Source organism: Physeter macrocephalus, chromosome 10 (assembly GCF_002837175.3).
Source record: "Physeter macrocephalus isolate SW-GA chromosome 10, ASM283717v5, whole genome shotgun sequence".
NCBI classification, from domain to species: Eukaryota; Metazoa; Chordata; class Mammalia; order Artiodactyla; family Physeteridae; genus Physeter; species Physeter macrocephalus.
The window spans coordinates 64381765-64399315 of record NC_041223.1 but is presented as its reverse complement, the minus strand read 5'-3'; positions in this window follow the sequence as shown (position 1 = coordinate 64399315).

Below are 17551 nucleotides of genomic sequence, written 5' to 3'. Positions count from 1 at the left end.
ACACTGTTTGATCGTGAGATATTTAGGGTAGTAAAATACATTCAAGCGAATATGACACACACACACACATATGCACACACACAGGAACTCATTACAGTCTAAATCACGTATTTTTAGGGTTTCTAAAACATGGGTTTAAAATAAATCATAACTAAATCTGTAGCTAGTTGTAATATGTGCATTATATGTCTAATTCTACTTAGTGTAAAACCACTGGAACATTTCAAAGGTAATTCTTGACTGCATTTTCCTAGCACTTATAGTAGATACCGTGAAAGCATAACTTTGTAGGTAACAGGTGAGGTCATCCCTAAGTCTAAATTTTGATGAACTGTGGCTTTTGGACTGAGATATAAAGGCAGTGTCTATGAGCTGAAACTCAAATAATCCATAGTTTTGTCTCATTTTAGGATCCAATAGTGAAGAAGTAATCAAATGCTAACTTACATACTCAATCACCCCAGTTGTACAGGTGATTGTAGTCCATTATATGTACATACTGAAGTATAAAGAATAAAGAATTTTCTGTATTGAATTAACAATTTAAAAATATACTAGGATTAATAGTCTCCTTGTTATGTCAATATACATGATTGATCTTAATTTCCTGAAATTTAGTTATTGTAACTCTCTCTTCCCACTATGGAATTCTAAGATTTTTTAAAGCAGGTTAAAAAATAAATGAGAGATTTTCTGATCCAGGAAGAGAAAAATGAAGACATAAAACTAAAAAAGACTCGAAAATTTGATATCCTCAGACATTAAAGTATAATAATAAATACTATAGCTTCAAGATATAAATTCACATGACTCCCTGCAGAGGGCTATGAGAAAGAATTCTTTTGGCACTGTCTCTGTCTCTAGAACCTCACACCTCAAGACAAACACAGACATGAAATTAAATATGGAAAAGACATAGCAGCTGCAGAATAAAAATGTTAAATAATTACATAAATAAACAGACATCTGATACCTTCGGGTCAGAAGAGAAAAGAAAATTGAGGAAGAGTAGAAAATTAGTAAAGTTTCATCATTTTTGACTTTTAAAAATAATTTTTCCACTAGTGATTAGATTTGTTTAGCTGAATAACCCCAAAATAATGAGTGATGAATAAAAAATCATACCCATGAGGAAAAGGAGCATGCTTTATTTGATTTAACAGAATTGTATAAATATGTGTAGGATTTAGACATAATTGACCAAGTTAATGCCTTGAGAATCTAATCACTGAATGATAGGAGGAAATATAAAAATGTTTACAAACTGTAACTTTATTTCCAAATGCATTCTCCATTCATTCCAGATACTATAGTACACACAGTTTGCAAAATTTTTATTTAAAATTGTCATGGAAGTTTTTTCCTGGCCTCCTCATTGAGGACTCCTAGAGGCAGACTTGTGATATATTTAAATCTTAACTAATTGGGAGACATAGTTTCTTAAATAAAATAAAAAACATACACATAGCCCTTAAGATCTTGTTATACTTCCGTTAGTTAACCAAATGTTTTCTGTCACCAATAGGCTCAGTGTTCACTGTTTATTAGTAAGCATGAGTTCTGGTGCCTTTTCAGTGGTATAATGGATGGTTGGTGAACACATGAATAAGCAGAGTATCATCAGATATTTCCAGAAGCTTATTACCCTGTGCAGGTGTGACTGACACGCTCTACTTTCTTTTGTCAAGTGGCTACACGGAACCTAGGCTGAAAGATTTCCAGCACTATCAAAAGCATATTACAGTGGCTTCAATCTTAGAAGGTAAGTTCCCAATGAGGGAAGATTAAGTTGTCTACGTGTGTGGTTCTGGGGTTAGGCATCAGGAGACTCAAAGAGAACTCTGGGATTATCTTTTTTATCTTCTTTGTTATTTTCTATATTTTCCTGAATTTCTACATATTTGACTTCAATTAAAATCCAGTGATTTTGCTGGTTATTGACAGTTACAGAAATTAACTAAACATCTGTTTCATATACTGTGTTTTTTTCTGGTAGAAACATATTCAAGATATTCAATGACATTTACTAAAAAGGAATATATTTTTGTACATTATTATTTATTGAAGTGTCTTTCTTAGGTTTTTGACAATGAAAAACTCTGGCCCATTGAATTGTGGAGGTCTTTTTTTCTTTCATTCTTTCTTTTCATTATTATTATTATTTAACGTATAACACATTGGAAATGTCTATCACGTCTAGCAGATAACAAAGTCAAAAAAAAAGGAAAGTGTTTCCAATCTGCTTCTGGCCTCTACCTGCAATTTCTATTCTATTCTGTTTCCATGGAAATGGAAATCGGATAAATAATAAAGTAAAAAGAAATTCTTTTATTTGTGAATTTTTTAAGCTTGTAATTTTTTTCAATAAAAGTATAGTGATTTTTCTCAAGTTAAGAGATCAAAATTTTTTTTACTTTTTTAAAAAATTAATTAATTAATTAATTTATGTTTGGCTGTGTTGGGTCTTTGTTTCTGTGCGAGGGCTTTCTCTAGTTGCGGCGAGCAGGGGCCACTCTTCATCGGGTGCGCGGGCCTCTACTGTCGCGGCCTCTCTTGTTGCGGAGCACAGGCTCCAGACGCGCAGGCTCAGTAGTTGTGGCTCACGGGCCCAGTTGCTCTGCGGCATGTGGGATCTTCCCAGACCAGGGCTCAAACCCGTGTCCCCTGCATTTGCAGGCAGATTCTCAACCACTGCACCACGAGGGAAGCCCTTTTTTACTGTTGATCAATGTTTTTATTGAAGTATAGTTGACTTACAACGTTGTGTTAATTCCTGCTGTAAAGTGATTCAATTATACATATATACACATTCTTTTTTATATTCTGTTCCATTATTATTATAGGATATTGAATATATTTCTCTTTGATATACAGTAGGACCTTGTTGTTTATCCATTCTATATATAAAAGCTTACATCTTCTAACCTCAACCTCCCACAACCATCATCCCTCCCCCAACTCCCTCCCCCTTGGCAGCCACCAGTCTGTTCTCTATGTCCTGATTCTGTTTCTGTTTCATAGATAAGTTCATTTGTATCATATTTTAGATTCCACATATAAGTGATATCATACAATATTTGTATGTCTCTGACTTCACTCTGTATGACAATCTCTAGGTCCATCCATGCTGCTGCAAATGACATTATTTCATTCTTCTTTATGACTGAGTAATATTCCATTGTATATATATATATATATATATATATATACCACATCTTCTTTATCCATTCCTCTGTTTTTTCCATGTCTTGGCTATTGTGAATAGTGCTGCTATAAGGGTGCCTGCATCTTTTTGAATTATAGTTTTGTCTGAATATATGCCCAGGAGTGGTATTGCTGGATCATATGGTAATTCTATTTTTAGATTTCTGAGGAACCTCCATACTGTTTTCTGCAGTGGCTGCACCAACTTACATTCCCACCAACAGTGTAGGAGTGTTCCCTTTTCTCCATACCCTATCCAGCATTTGTTATTTATAGACTTTTAAAAAAATTTTATGATGGCCATTCTGATCAGTGTGAAGTGGTACCTCATTGTAGTTTTGATTTGTATTTCTCTAATAATTAACGATGTTGAGCATCTTTTCATGTGGCTATTGGCCATCTGTATTTCTACTTTGGAGAAATGTCTATTTTGGTCTTCTGCCCATTTTCACTTGGGTTGTTTGCTTTTTTGTTGTTGAGTTGTATGAGCTGCTTATATATTTTGGAAATTAAGCCCTTGTCAGTCTCATCATTTGCAAATATTTTCTCCCATTCTGTAGGTTTTCTTTGTTTTGTTTATGGTTTCCTTTGCTATGCAAAAGCTTGTAAATTTGGTTAGGTCTCATTTGTTTATTTTTGTATTTATTTCTGTTGCCTTGGAAGACTGACCTAAGAAAACATTGGTAAAATTTATGTCAGAGAATGTTTTGCCTATGAAGAGAAATCAAATATTTAGTAGTTATTTCTTGAAACTATTTTCATTCCAGAAACCAATTACTTAGGAATATATAACTTTTGTAAGAAAAAATAATTGCTGGCCTTGATGTGACTCAGTCTTTAATCTGTGTTAGCCTTATGATATCCAGAACAACCTGATAGACCAAACAGTATCTCACTGGGAACCAGTGGGGCCTTGACCCCCGGAAAAAGACATCACCTGCCTTGCTTTGGGTTGGTGGGAGGTGGAGTGATGCTTCTGGAACCAGTGGAGCTGTTGAGGAGGACAAGAGGAAGGACTGATCTCCAATTCAGTATGTGCCTGAAGTATAAAGGGGCACCTTAAGCATTGCAGTGACAATTTGCAATAAGCTTGGTCTCTAGAGCTGCTCATGTTATCTCCTCTCATTATTTAGGGTCTGTCTGTCCTGTGCTGCTATGCTTTTATCACATCTAAGCTCCGAAAGAGGGATATGATATTAAGTTCATGCTCTTTTTTTTAACCATTATTACTGAGAATTAATTACTTCATTTTCTTCATGTTATGCTATATCAAACATCTTCTATTCTTCCAAAATAATTTCTTTACTACTTTTGACAAGTAGACAGAGATACTTTAAGATCGATTCTGGATTCTTTTGAACAGTACCACTGTCTCACAAAAACCTGTGATGGGAGTCACAGTCTGATATGGGACCAAAGCTCTATACATAAGATGATGGCTGTAGTTATCCTTTTGTGTTCTCCCCTGAGGGAAAAACACACACTCTTTATGTTTTTATAGAACAGAGCTATAGTGTATGTTTCATTACTTACATGGTTTATTTGAAGTATTCTCTAGCCAGATGTTTTATTGATTTTACATTTATTAGAGTCTTACATTTATTACACACACCCACCCCTCCACACACCCCCATCCCTGCACTTAGACACTGCTCTACAGCATAAGAGAACCAGGAATACATTATATAATAGGTATACACTCTGCCCTGGCTCCCATGGTCTGATCAACATTAAAGAAACTTATGTATTTTGCATTGCAAAACTCATGCCTAAGTTCAATTCTTGCCTTTTGCAGTATGCTTTTATTTTCACATGTTCTGAGATTTCCTGGAGCTTAGAGATCTCATGACTGCACAGAGAAATTCATGCATGAGAGTAGAGTGGTTTAGAGCATGAGACATGAACTTCTCAAAATCAAATTCTAACCCACTTCTTTGCTATAAAAAAAAAAGCAGAATTGCTATTAAATCTCTCTAGACCTCAGTTTGCTAATCTGTTAAACAGGAATAATTATAGTTCTACTTGATGGGATCAATATGAAGATTAAATATACCTGGCATATAATTAATGTGAAAACATGTTTTATAAGTATATAAATTGGACAGATAAGATAACAAAGATGAGAAAGTAAGTGGAGTCACCATTTAAGTATTGTCCAACTGCAGTCACTGTAGAGAGTAAAGAAGGGGTGCTAAAATAATTAAAATATGTAATTTAAAAAATATTTATATACTGACAGAAAAATGGTTATTTAGGTACACCTATAAGATACTTCAATTCAAAAATTATTTTCAAAATAAATTATTAAAAATAAAAATAATGTATAATCATATACATTAGACTATAAAATTTGTATTGATTTAGCAATAACTAATAGTGATTTTTGACACATTTTCACATACTTTGATCAGCCTAGTCTTCTTCCTTCTGTCTGTAGCAGGGTCTCTGCAGCCAGTTCACTGCTCCGGCCTGAGCACCACTGGCCAATACAATGAGAACAACCCAAAACCAGAAGGAGTTCACTGTCCCTAGTAACTTGGGTCCTAGTGCACTTTCTTTCATCACCAAGTACCATGCATGGCATTCATAAAAGTTACTTGTAAAGGGACAGTAAGTTATACTGTAACTAGAAGGATCTGGGTAAGAGAGCCAATTATATTGCTGTTGTCTTTCAAATTTAACTGCATGTGTCTCATACCTGCTAGCTGAGACTATGTGGAATTTCAAAGCAAGTACTCCTTTGCCACTCTTAGGTATGTTACTTTATCAAGAAGTGAACAATTTGGGCAAATGCTAAACCAGTCAAAACGTTGGGAGAACAGTTTTAATTTGGTCTGTCCCAAGAGAGTCCTGTGGTCACCTAAAAAGTATGCCACTGAAAATCTGTCAGTAGTTCTGTTTGAAATGTGGGGATTTATTTAGACATAAATTACTGCAGAATTAATAATATGGAAAGTTTTTTAAGTAAATTATTATCAAGTTAAAAATTCTCTGAAAGTCAAATTGAACCTAAATTTCTGGAGTGGGATCATAGGCAATCCATTCTAGTTTTTTGTTTTCCTTCAATTTATTACTTACAGGATTCCACACACGTTCTATAGGAAAACAATTGTGAAAACAAGTATAGACCGTTGAAATATATAATTTTTCCAACAGAAAGAACATTCTGGTATATTGATAATAACCTAAGAAGTGGTGATGAGATGTTAAGTAGAATAATTAACCTAATCTAGGAAGACTCTAAGGGCATTTTGACATGATTCTGCCCTTAAGAGTGCTGCTGTCCACAATCTTGTCCAAGTCTTTAGGACACACCTGCAAGAGCGTCTCTATGTTATATCCTAAGTAATGGATTACTAAGTTTAGGATCTGAGCATTTCAACTCTGCTATATAATGCCAAGCCATTTTTAAAGTAATAGATAACCATTCATGAAAGTTTGGTTGCTTCATATCTAATTTATAAGTAATACTATCAGACCTTTTTATTCTTGCTACTCTGTCAGGGTAAAAATATAAATCATTGTGGTTTTAATTTGTATTTCATAATTACTAATGAGGCTGAACACATTTTTTAACCTTACTGGCCACTCTTATTTCCATTAGATTGCTTGTTTTCTTTGTTTAGCTTTACAGGAATTCTTTATACTTTCTGAATGCCAATCCATTGTCAACAGTGTGGCAATAACAAATATCTTTTTCCAATATATGTTCCAAATATGACTTGTCAAGTTCCAAGTGTGACTTCAATCCATTTAGAAAAGAAAGAATTATGAATAGTAGTTATATTCTTATGTTCAATGTAGTAAAATGTATTATTCTTTTTCTTTTATACTTTCTGCTTTGCATGTTTTGCTTAAGAAATCCTTTCCTCAGCCTACTAACTAATCAAATAATTTTAAAGAACATAAAAGCCTGCTGTGTTCCAATTCCTCCCATTTTCTTTCTACATATTTCATTGATTTGTTTGACCAGCATAAATAATGTCCCATATGAGAATAGAATGTTCTTTCTACATGCTTATGACATGAATATGTCACAAATTATCAGGGTTCTCGGGAAATTAGTGCTACTTGCTAACTATTATCAGAAAAGATTGCTTAAAATCATTTATTTAAAGTTAACCCAAATGTTTTTGGTTATCTTTCAAAAAAAAAAAAGAAGAAAAAAAGAAAATCCTTTCCTACACTGAGGCCAAAAATATTTTCAATATTTTCTTCTAACCGTTTCTAAGTTTGGCTTTTACACCAAATCTTTTAACTTTATGAAATTGATTGTTGTGTATGGTGTGAGGTAGGGATTTATATATATTTCCTCATGGAAAAAATCAATTTCCCTTTTACCTGAAACTGTAATTCTGTCATATATCAGGCTACCAATGCTTTTACTTAAAAATAATATAATTCTAAATAAAGCACTTAAAGAGTTCATATTCATTTTTTTTTTTTTTTTCCTGGTACACGGGCCTCTCACTGTTGTGGCCTCTCCCGTTGTGGAGCACAGGCTCTGGACGCACAGGCTCAGTGGCCATGGCTCACAGGCCCAGCCGCTCCACGGCATGTGGGATCTTCCCGGACCGGGGCACGAACCCGTGTCCCCTGCATCAGCAGGCGGATTCTCAACCACTGCGCCACCAGGGAAGCCCCATATTCATTTTTGATTGTACCTTTCAAGTCTCTTTCAAATCAATACTACTGGAATATATTTCACATCATACTAAACATAATCTTTGTCTTTTTCATTTAACATATCTTCTAAACATTTTCCTGCATTTCTACCCAATCTTTCTAAACATTACTTTAATGAAGTTATAAGAGTCTTCTATGGAGTGAATGTTTGTGACCCCTGTCAAATTTATATATTAAAGCCTTAACCTCCATTGTGGCTGTATTTGGAGATGGGGCCTCTAAGGAATTACTTAATGTTAAATGAGGTTATAAGGGAAGGCTCTGATCTTGTTCAGCCTAGTGTTTTCATGAGAAGTGGCACCAGAGAGGAGCTTGTTCTCTCTCTCTCCCCCCACCCCGGCCCCTCCCCTCGTCTGCCACGTAAGGACACAGTGAGAACATAACCAATCACAAACACAAAAGACAGTTATCAGGAGCCAAATTGGCTGGCACCTTGATCTTGGACTTCTCAGCCTCCAGAACTGTGGGAAACTAATTTCTGTTGTTTAAGCCTCACAGTCTGTGACATTTTGTTATGGCAGCCGAAGGAGACTAATCCACAATGTTTTAGGATTCTCTTAAGTGTTGTTAAGTCCTTTGATACAATAGATAATGCTACATTGACTGTGCCAGAGTAAGGATACATTAAGATCTTTGAGTTTCTTTATATGATAAAGTCCCAGGAATAGATTTAGTAAGTGAAAGGACCTAGCATATTTACAGCTTTTAAAAATATTTTGCCATACTGTTTTCTCAATGATTATATCATTATAAATATGTCAGTTGTATTAGAATATATCAATTGCACTTTAAATCCAGAGGCTTTGTTATAACTGTTTTAATATGATAATGAGATTAGTATGATTGTACTTATTGCTTTGATTTTCAATTTACAACCCATATTCTTAATGTTCAGTTTCTCCTTTACATAGAGACTAAGTCTCTGGCTGTTAGCCAAAGATCTCTCCTTCGATTCATAAAGTTAATTCTGTATATATACCTTTTGTTCAGTCATAGGACATGTTTACAATTTGCTTACAAACAAGTAATATACTCTAACAATAAGAAAATAAATTCAAGGAAATAAGTTTATCCAAAAACTCAAATGCCATTAACTCAGGGAAAAAAACAGCCTTTTCCCTCCCTGCTCTATTTTAACACCCATAAACACATGAAAAAAAATACTCATAGATATAATATAAAAATACTTAAAGACCATATATATATATAAACACATATATACATACATATAAATTAACCATTAAACTAAAAATCTATAGAAAGCAATGGCTTTAGTGTGTTATTTTAGAAGAGAAACTTGTACTAAACACCTTACATACAACCACACAATAACTGAAACTAAAAGCCCGTTGGTTACTTTTTTTTTTTTTTTTTTTTTTTTTTTTTGTGGTATGCGGGACTCCCTCTGTTGTGGCCTCTCCCGTTGCGGAGCACAGGCTCCGGACGCGCAGGCTCAGCGGCCATGGCTCACGGGCCCAGCCGCTCCGCGGCATGTGGGATCTTCCCGGACCGGGGCGCGAACCCGGTTCCCCTGCATCGGCAGGCGGACGCGCAACCACTGCGCCACCAGGGAAGTCCCCCGTTGGTTACTTTAATAGACATTTGTTCTCCTTTCATTATTTAAGAAAAGAGACATTGTGTGAAAAACAGCTTTTAAGCTTTCAATTTGTAGGTTTCAGAAACAGGCCAGCATGAATTGCAAAGAGCCAATTACTACAAAGCAGTGATATTCACATTTCTTTAATATTTCTGCTAACCTTATTTTTCCTGTGAGCAAAATAGCTACCGCTATTTGCTCGGAACTGGCGGCCACTATCCGACTGGCTGTCAGAGTCCCTGTGTCTCTCGCTAATTTCAAGCTCTATTGAACAGTGCTGCATGGCAGGACCAGTGTGCAACATTAGTAGCAGTCCTGGCACTATTGGGGATAATCTTAAAGAAACTTGTGGATGTTGCTAATTAAGGTTCCCCCTCACCCCTTTTTTCTCTTGTTTAGTTTGCCTTTGTTTAATAAACTATTTATCCATGGTACAATTCATTGCTACAAATACCTGGCCAGCAGGTATTATAAAAATACAAGCGGAATGCTATTCCATAGATAGAAAAAATAAACTAACAGAAATCATACACCACTAAACTTGTCTAAGAGATAACAAATGTACTTTTCCAAGCTATTTTCACAATCTCCCTTAGAGGTCTCTTTCATGTACCCTCTCTTCCACTAAAGAAAGGCAATCTAAATGTAACTTTGCACTTCTTCACCTGAAATCCTTTCTAGTTTCCTGTAATTATCTGCTCTATGACCCCTACCTTCGCTGACACAGTATTTATTTTACCAGTGAACACCTAGGGACTCAATTCGAATGAAAACATTTCAATCCCTTTTTTCTTCAACTTTTTTCAAAATGTGTATTTTTTAACTCATTTCTGAAATACATGTATATTCAGCCTATTATCAGGTTTTTGATCCTTTCCTTTTAACTGTGACTTTCCCTTTTTTAGATTCTGTGAGTTCCTCTTCCTTCACCCACTTAGTAAATTAAGATTTTCCTAGTTTTCTTCCTTGTAGCTTTCTCTGCTTGGCCTTTATTTTATCCTCCTAGTAATCTCATTCCCCCTTAATGGTTTTAACTACCACCTGGATGATGATAACTAACACATGTATATCCCTCCAATATTGTTCTCCTAAGAGCCTAAGCTGTATTTTTACTTGCTATTTAACCTCTCACCTAAATACTAACAGACATCTCAAACTCAATATGTTTTAGAAATCTGTTTGGTAGTGTGTATTAAACCTGAACAAAGGTATGCTCTCTGACCCAGAATTCCACAACCTGGTCTAGACTCCACAGAAATATATGCAAATAGACACCGTAAGACATGTATAGGAATGTTCATGGTATCATTATTTACAATAGCCCTAACTGAAAAACCCAGACAACAGTAGAATAGGTGTATTAATTAGAATAAATTATAAAGTGGAATACAGCATAACACAGTGAACAAATAAAATGTTAGAAGTCTGGGTACTGTTTCTCTTTGAGGAGGAATACAGGTAGCTGGGAGAAGTTACAAGTGGCTTTCTGTGGGACTGACAGTGTTCAATGTTCTCTGTATTGATCGGTATTCGGGTTATATGTATGGCCCCTTGGGGAAAATTGATCAAGCTGTATAATTATAAATTGTACACTTTTTAAAATTGAAGTATAGTTTCAGATGTACAGCAAAGTGATTGATTCAGTTATACATATATATGAAATTTTTTTCAGATTCTTTTCCCTTATAGGTTATTACAAAATATTGACTATAGTTCCCTGTGCTATATGGTAGGTCCTTGTTGTTTATCTGTTTTATACATAGTAGTGTGTATATGTTAATCCCAAACTCATAGTTTATCCCTCCCTCACCCCCTTTCCCCATTGGTAACCATAAGTTTGTTTTCTATGTCTGTGGGTCCATTTCTACTTTGTATATAGGTTCATTTGTGCCATTTTTTTAGATTCCACATATAAGCAATATCATATATTTGTCTTTCTCTGTCTGGCTTACTGCACTTAATATGATAATCTCTAGTTCCATCCATTTTGATGAAAATGGCATTATTTTGTTCTTTTCTATGGCTGAGTAATATTCCATTGTATATATATATCACATCTGTTTTATCCTTTTATCTGTTGATGGACATTTAGGTTGCTTCCATGTCTTGGCTATTGTAAACAGTCCTGCAGTGAACTTTGGGGTGCATGTATCTTTTTGAATTATGGTTTTCTCCGGATATAAGCCCAGGAGTGGGATGGCTGTATCATATGGTAGCTCTATTGTGCACTCGTCTATGTATGATTTATATTTCATAAAATATTTAATGACATCACTTTACAAATGATAAAGTTCTCCCTCACACTATCACAAGAATAACTTTTTAAATATATCTAATCATGACATGGTCCTGCATAAAATCCTTCAATGTTTTCCTATTGACTTTATTATTTTTTTAAATAAATGTATTTATTTTTTATTTTCGGCTGTGCTGGGTCTTGGTTGCTGTGCACGGGGTTTCTCTAGTTGCAGAGAGCAGGGGCTACTCTTCGATGTGGCGTGCGGGCTTTTCATTGTGGTGGCTTCTTTTGTTGCGGAGCACAGGCTCTAGGAACACAGGCTTCAGCAGTTGTGGCTCATGAGCTCTAGAGCACTGGCTCAGTAGTTGTGGCGCATGGGCTTGGTTGTTCCGCGGCATGTGGGATCTTCCCAGATAGGGATCGAACCCGTGTCCCCTGCATTGGCAGGCAGATTCTTAACCACTGCGTCGCCAGGGAAGTCCCCTTTTTATTGACTTTAGATTGAAAACCCAAATATCTGAGCATGGAATAAAAAATTGTTTATGATCTAGCTTCTGCCTAGATCTAGCCTTATCTTTAACCATGTTTTGACCATACCAAACCATTTTTCTTATGACCCTTCATCTTTAAAAATGTTCTTAAATTATTGTTACAGATTTTTTTTTTTTTTTTTTTTTTTTTTTTTTTTTTGGTGGTATGCGGGCCTTCCTCTGTTGTGGCCTCTCCCGTTGCGGAGCACAGGCTCCGGACGCGCAGGCCCAGCGGCCATGGCCCACGGGCCCAGCCGCTCCGCGGCATGTGGGATCCTCCCATACCGGGGCGCGAACCCGGTTCCCCTCCATCGGCAGGCGGACGCGCAACCACTGCGCCACCAGGGAGGCCCCAGATTCATTTTTAATGTTTGTATTTAAAAGCTCAAATATTACTTGATTCATGCAGCAGTAAAACATTTTATCCTTTGCATTGTTATACTATTCTCTGTGTACCTCTTTTGTAGCACCTACTTAATAATTATTACTCCTTTTATAATAGGAATAATAAAAAATTGCATAGAAGCTGGGTAATGGAGGGGAAAGTCTTTATGTATTAATGATTATACATTAAAAATTAAGAAACATAACATTTCGCAAGATTTTGCAGACTACATTATTTATGACTTATTTTACAATTGAAAAAAAAGGAACAGTAAGCGTTCCCAAGAAATTGGTAAAGGTATGAATTTAAAGTTTTCTGAAACTGAATTTCCATCTATAAGTTAAGGTTTTTATCTACAGCCTGAAGTTTAAGTTGAGTAACACAAAATAAAACAAAAGGTTCTGTAAAACGTACCCAAAAGACTATGAACAAGGGCATGGAACATATTGCTATGCATATATTTTGAAATATAACTGTATGTTGTAAAAAATTAATAAACAGAAACATCACTTAAATTGAGTTGGGAGACCAGAAAGAGGAGCTCTTATGCCCTCTTTCTGCAAAGTAGCAGAGCCAACAAGAATGAGAAAGACTTTTCTTTCCTGGCAAGGACTCAGCTAATGAAAAGCTGAAGAATTTTAAAAATATCTGTAAATGTTACCTACTATAATTTTTAGTAATATAAGTGAAGTTATTGGCTTGAGTATAAAATTTAATGAAACTGCTCAATTTACAACTCAACTAAAATGATTATTTAGCTCCTGATAATTATCAGTATTCATACAGTAGCCTCTATTCCTCTTGATTGACAGACTAACCTCTGTCTTTTCTCAGTTACTGAATTTTTTGTTTACAGTTTTACATGTTTCCAGAATTTTGCCTCGGAATATAGATGGCAGATGTAAAATAAAGAAAGTGGCTGGTCTTTGTCCCTAGTTCCTAGTGGCAGCTACTAAACCTTAGAATTTCCTGAGTGATAGGAGAGTCTTTGTTCATGTGGGACCCTAGGGCCATACCTGAGTTTATGCTAATGAGGTAATTTACAACTGGCTCCTAAATTATCTATGTTAATGAGATGACTCATGATCAGGACAGACTACCCCAGAAAGACCAATGTGACTAGAGGATTGGGACTTTGAGCCATGTAATATCAGCCTGTCCTATGGGGGGGTGGGGGTTGCTGGATATTGAATTCAACCACATGGCCACAGATTCAATAAATCATGACTACATAATAATAATACTACATAATAAAATCCCAATAAAATCTCTGGTCACCATAGGTCAGGTGAGCTTCCTGGTACGTGATATACATGGATATGAGAGTGACATGTTCTGAGGACATGGAGGCTTTTCACTTGGGACCCTCCCGGAGCTTTCTCTTTGGGTCTCTTCTTTTGAATGGCTGTTATTTGTATTCTTTATAAAAACAAAAAACAAAAAACTACTCATAAGCATAGTACTTTCCTGAGTTCTGTGAGTCATTCTAGCAAATTTTTGAACGTAGGAGGTTAGAGGGAAACCCCAAATTTGTAACCTGTTGGTCAGAGCACAGGTGGCCTAGGAACCTAGAGCTTGTGGCTGATGTCTGAAGTAATGGCAGTCTTGTTGGAAACTGTTCCATTAACCTGTGAAATGTGACCTAGTTCCAGTTAGTCGGGATCAAAATTGCATTTCACTGGCAAACCACGATGTGTGGCTGGGAGAAGCTTACATAAATAAAAGATATATATTTTTTCAATGTGGAAAATGCAATACCACATACTTCGTCATTTAAAGGAGACATCTGCAACTGAACGTAACTTTTTCCATGAGCGATTATGAACTTTGCACTGCCAGTGCTTTGAATTTTTAAGGAAAGGAAAAAACATTTACTTTTATGTGAAATCTCATGTCTTTTAAAATGTTGTCACATAATTAAAAATATATTTTGAGCCAAAGAAATCAAAACTGGCTCAATATAGTGCTTCTACAAATATTGTATATCCTCAGTCCTAAAAACTTTGAAGACTGTGAAGTTTAGGGTGGGGAGCAAAGAGTTAGCAGGAAGGAAGCAAGAAATAAAGGAGCAGAGAAAGGGAAGGCAAGTGTGCTCACTTGGAAGGAAAATGTCTGGCCCTTGAAAAGCTGATTAATTAATTTTTAAAAATATAACCTGCAAATTCCAGTTTTAGCTTCGACATATAAAGAACCTGGAAGTTATCATACCTGTTATTACAGCAAGAAGAAGCTGAACAAACTGAAAATCTACTTCTTCTGGATGTATCTGAGGTCTTGGGGGAAAACTGTCACCTGGAAATCTTGAGAGACAGGTGAATACAGAGTAACAGGCAAGATCTACCTTGCTAGATTGAAATTGCTGGAGCTATAAACTTACAGGAATACTTTAATAATTTTGATGAATTACTGGACACTGAGTGTGGATTAGCATGAGACTAAGACATTCCTGGGTCCATGTTTCATAAACGCCCCACACTTGCATGTAACTTACTTTTAGGAAGCTCACTTCTTTTAGAACAAAGAAGTTCTAACACTAGCAGGTGGAGATGAAAAGTAATCATTGTGAAATATGCCCAGAACATTCTCCATAAAAGCCTACTCTCCAAGGGCAAAGACTTACCAGAGCTTTATCTCAGCTTAAAGAAGGCCATTTGTCCCACTCCAGCCTCCTCTACCCTTTCTGTCTCACCTAAAGGAATAAAAAGCTATATCACTGGAGCAAAACTTGTGAAGTTCACAGACCTATGGCACAGGACCACTAAAAGACTGAGATTAAATCATAAGATTATAGACAGTTTATCCTTCCCCAATTCTTACCACCAAAACAACAGGGGTCTAGTGTAATAAAAATCGATACAACAGAAAGAGTGACAAGACTTAGACTCTATTTAAGGAGGAGACAAAACCAAGGTCACTACAGGAATTTGAAGCCTCTGTAACCTACAACTACAGAAAATAGACACAGTCCAATTCCTAACAAGATTAACATAAAACTTACTACCCAATGTGATTTGTCTGTCTTTCAATGAAATTTACAAAGCATGCCAAAAAGCAAGAGGAAACAGTCTGAAGAGAAAAAGGAAACATCAGAACCAGACTCATGTATGATACTTATACTGGAATTACAGATAGGGAAATTAAAATAACTATGACAAATATGTTAAGGGATGTCATGCAAAAAAGTAGACAACATGCAAGAACAGATGGTTAATGTAAGCAAAGAGCTGTAAGCTCTAAGAAAGAATCAAAAGAAATGCTAAATCAAAAACACTGTAATGGAAATAAAGAATTCCTTTGATGAACTCATCAGTAAACTGGCTATGCTTGAGGAAAGTATTAGTGAATTTGAAGATATGCCAATAGAAGCTTCCTGAACTGAAATGTAAAGAGAAAAAAAAAATTATGAAGAAAACTGAGAAGAACACCCAAGAACTGTGAGGCAATTTCAAAGGGTACATCACACACATAATACCAATAAGAGAGGAATAAGTACCAATAAGTACCATAAGTACCAATAAGACAGGAAAGAATGAAGCAGAAGAAATATTTGAAGTTAAAATGGCTGATAAATTTCCAGATTAATGAGAGACACCAAACCACACATCCAGGGGGCTCAGAGAACACCAAATAGATTAAATACGTAACAAAGTAAACAAAAGTGACAGCTAGGCATGTCATATTCAAACTGCAGAAAGCCAAAGACAAAGAGAAAATCTTGAAGGAAACCAGAGGGAGAAAAACACCATACCTATAGAGGAGCAAAGATGAGAATTAATAGAGTCAGACCTCACAATAGAAGATAAGAAGAGAGTAAAGTGAAATATTTAAAGAAGTAAAAGAAAAAAAAAAAAACACCAACCTGAAATTCTATATTCAGTGAAATCATCCTTAAAAGAAGTAGAAGTAAAGACTTTCTCGGATAAACAAAATCTGAGGAATTAATTGACCTGAGAACTGCCTGACAGAACTGTTAAAATACAGTATTAAGGAGAAAGAAAATGATATAGGTCAGAAACTAGGATTTACATAAAGAGCATAGGAGAAGAATAAGTGAAGTAAAATAAAAGCTTTTACTTATTCTTTAATGATCTAAATGTAACTATTTAAGGTAATAATAGTAACAATATACTCATGTATTCAGTAACTGTAATATCTAAGTGAAATAAATAATAGTAATACCTTAAGGGACAAGAAGTAGGGATTGGGGATGCTCTATTATAAATGCAGCCTATATGTAAAATGGTATAGTGTTATTTGAACATTGACTTGGATTAATTAAAAATATATATTAGAAACTGTAGAGCAACCACTAAAAGTTTTGAAAAGTATAACTGATATGCTAAGAGAGGAGATAACTGGAATATGAAATTCTCAATTAAAACCAGAAGAGACAAAGAGATGGAAAAAAAATAAATACAACAGACAGAAAACTGTTACAAACATGATAGATATTAAGCCAACTATATAAATGATCACTTAAAATATGAAAGATCTAAATACACTAAGTCAAAGACAGAGATTGTCAGAATGGATAAAAAATAGAGCCAACTCTATGTTGTATACAAGAAAGCCATTTTAAATATAAAGACTCAAATTAAAAGTAAGGGGATATAAAAATATATATGATGCAAATACCAGAAAAAGCTGGAGTTAGGTATATTAATTTAAGACAAAGCAGACTTCAGAAGAAAAGCAATTCAGGCATAAAGAAGAACATTATGTAATGAGAAAGAGTCAATTCTCCAAGAAGATCAAATAATCCAAACATGTATGAATCAAAACAGTGTCAAGATACGTGTGGCAAACACAGATACAACAGCAAAGGGAAATGGGCAGCTCCACTATTACAGCTAGACACTTCAACACTACTCTTACAGTAATTGATAGTTTAATGAGGCAGAAAATCATTG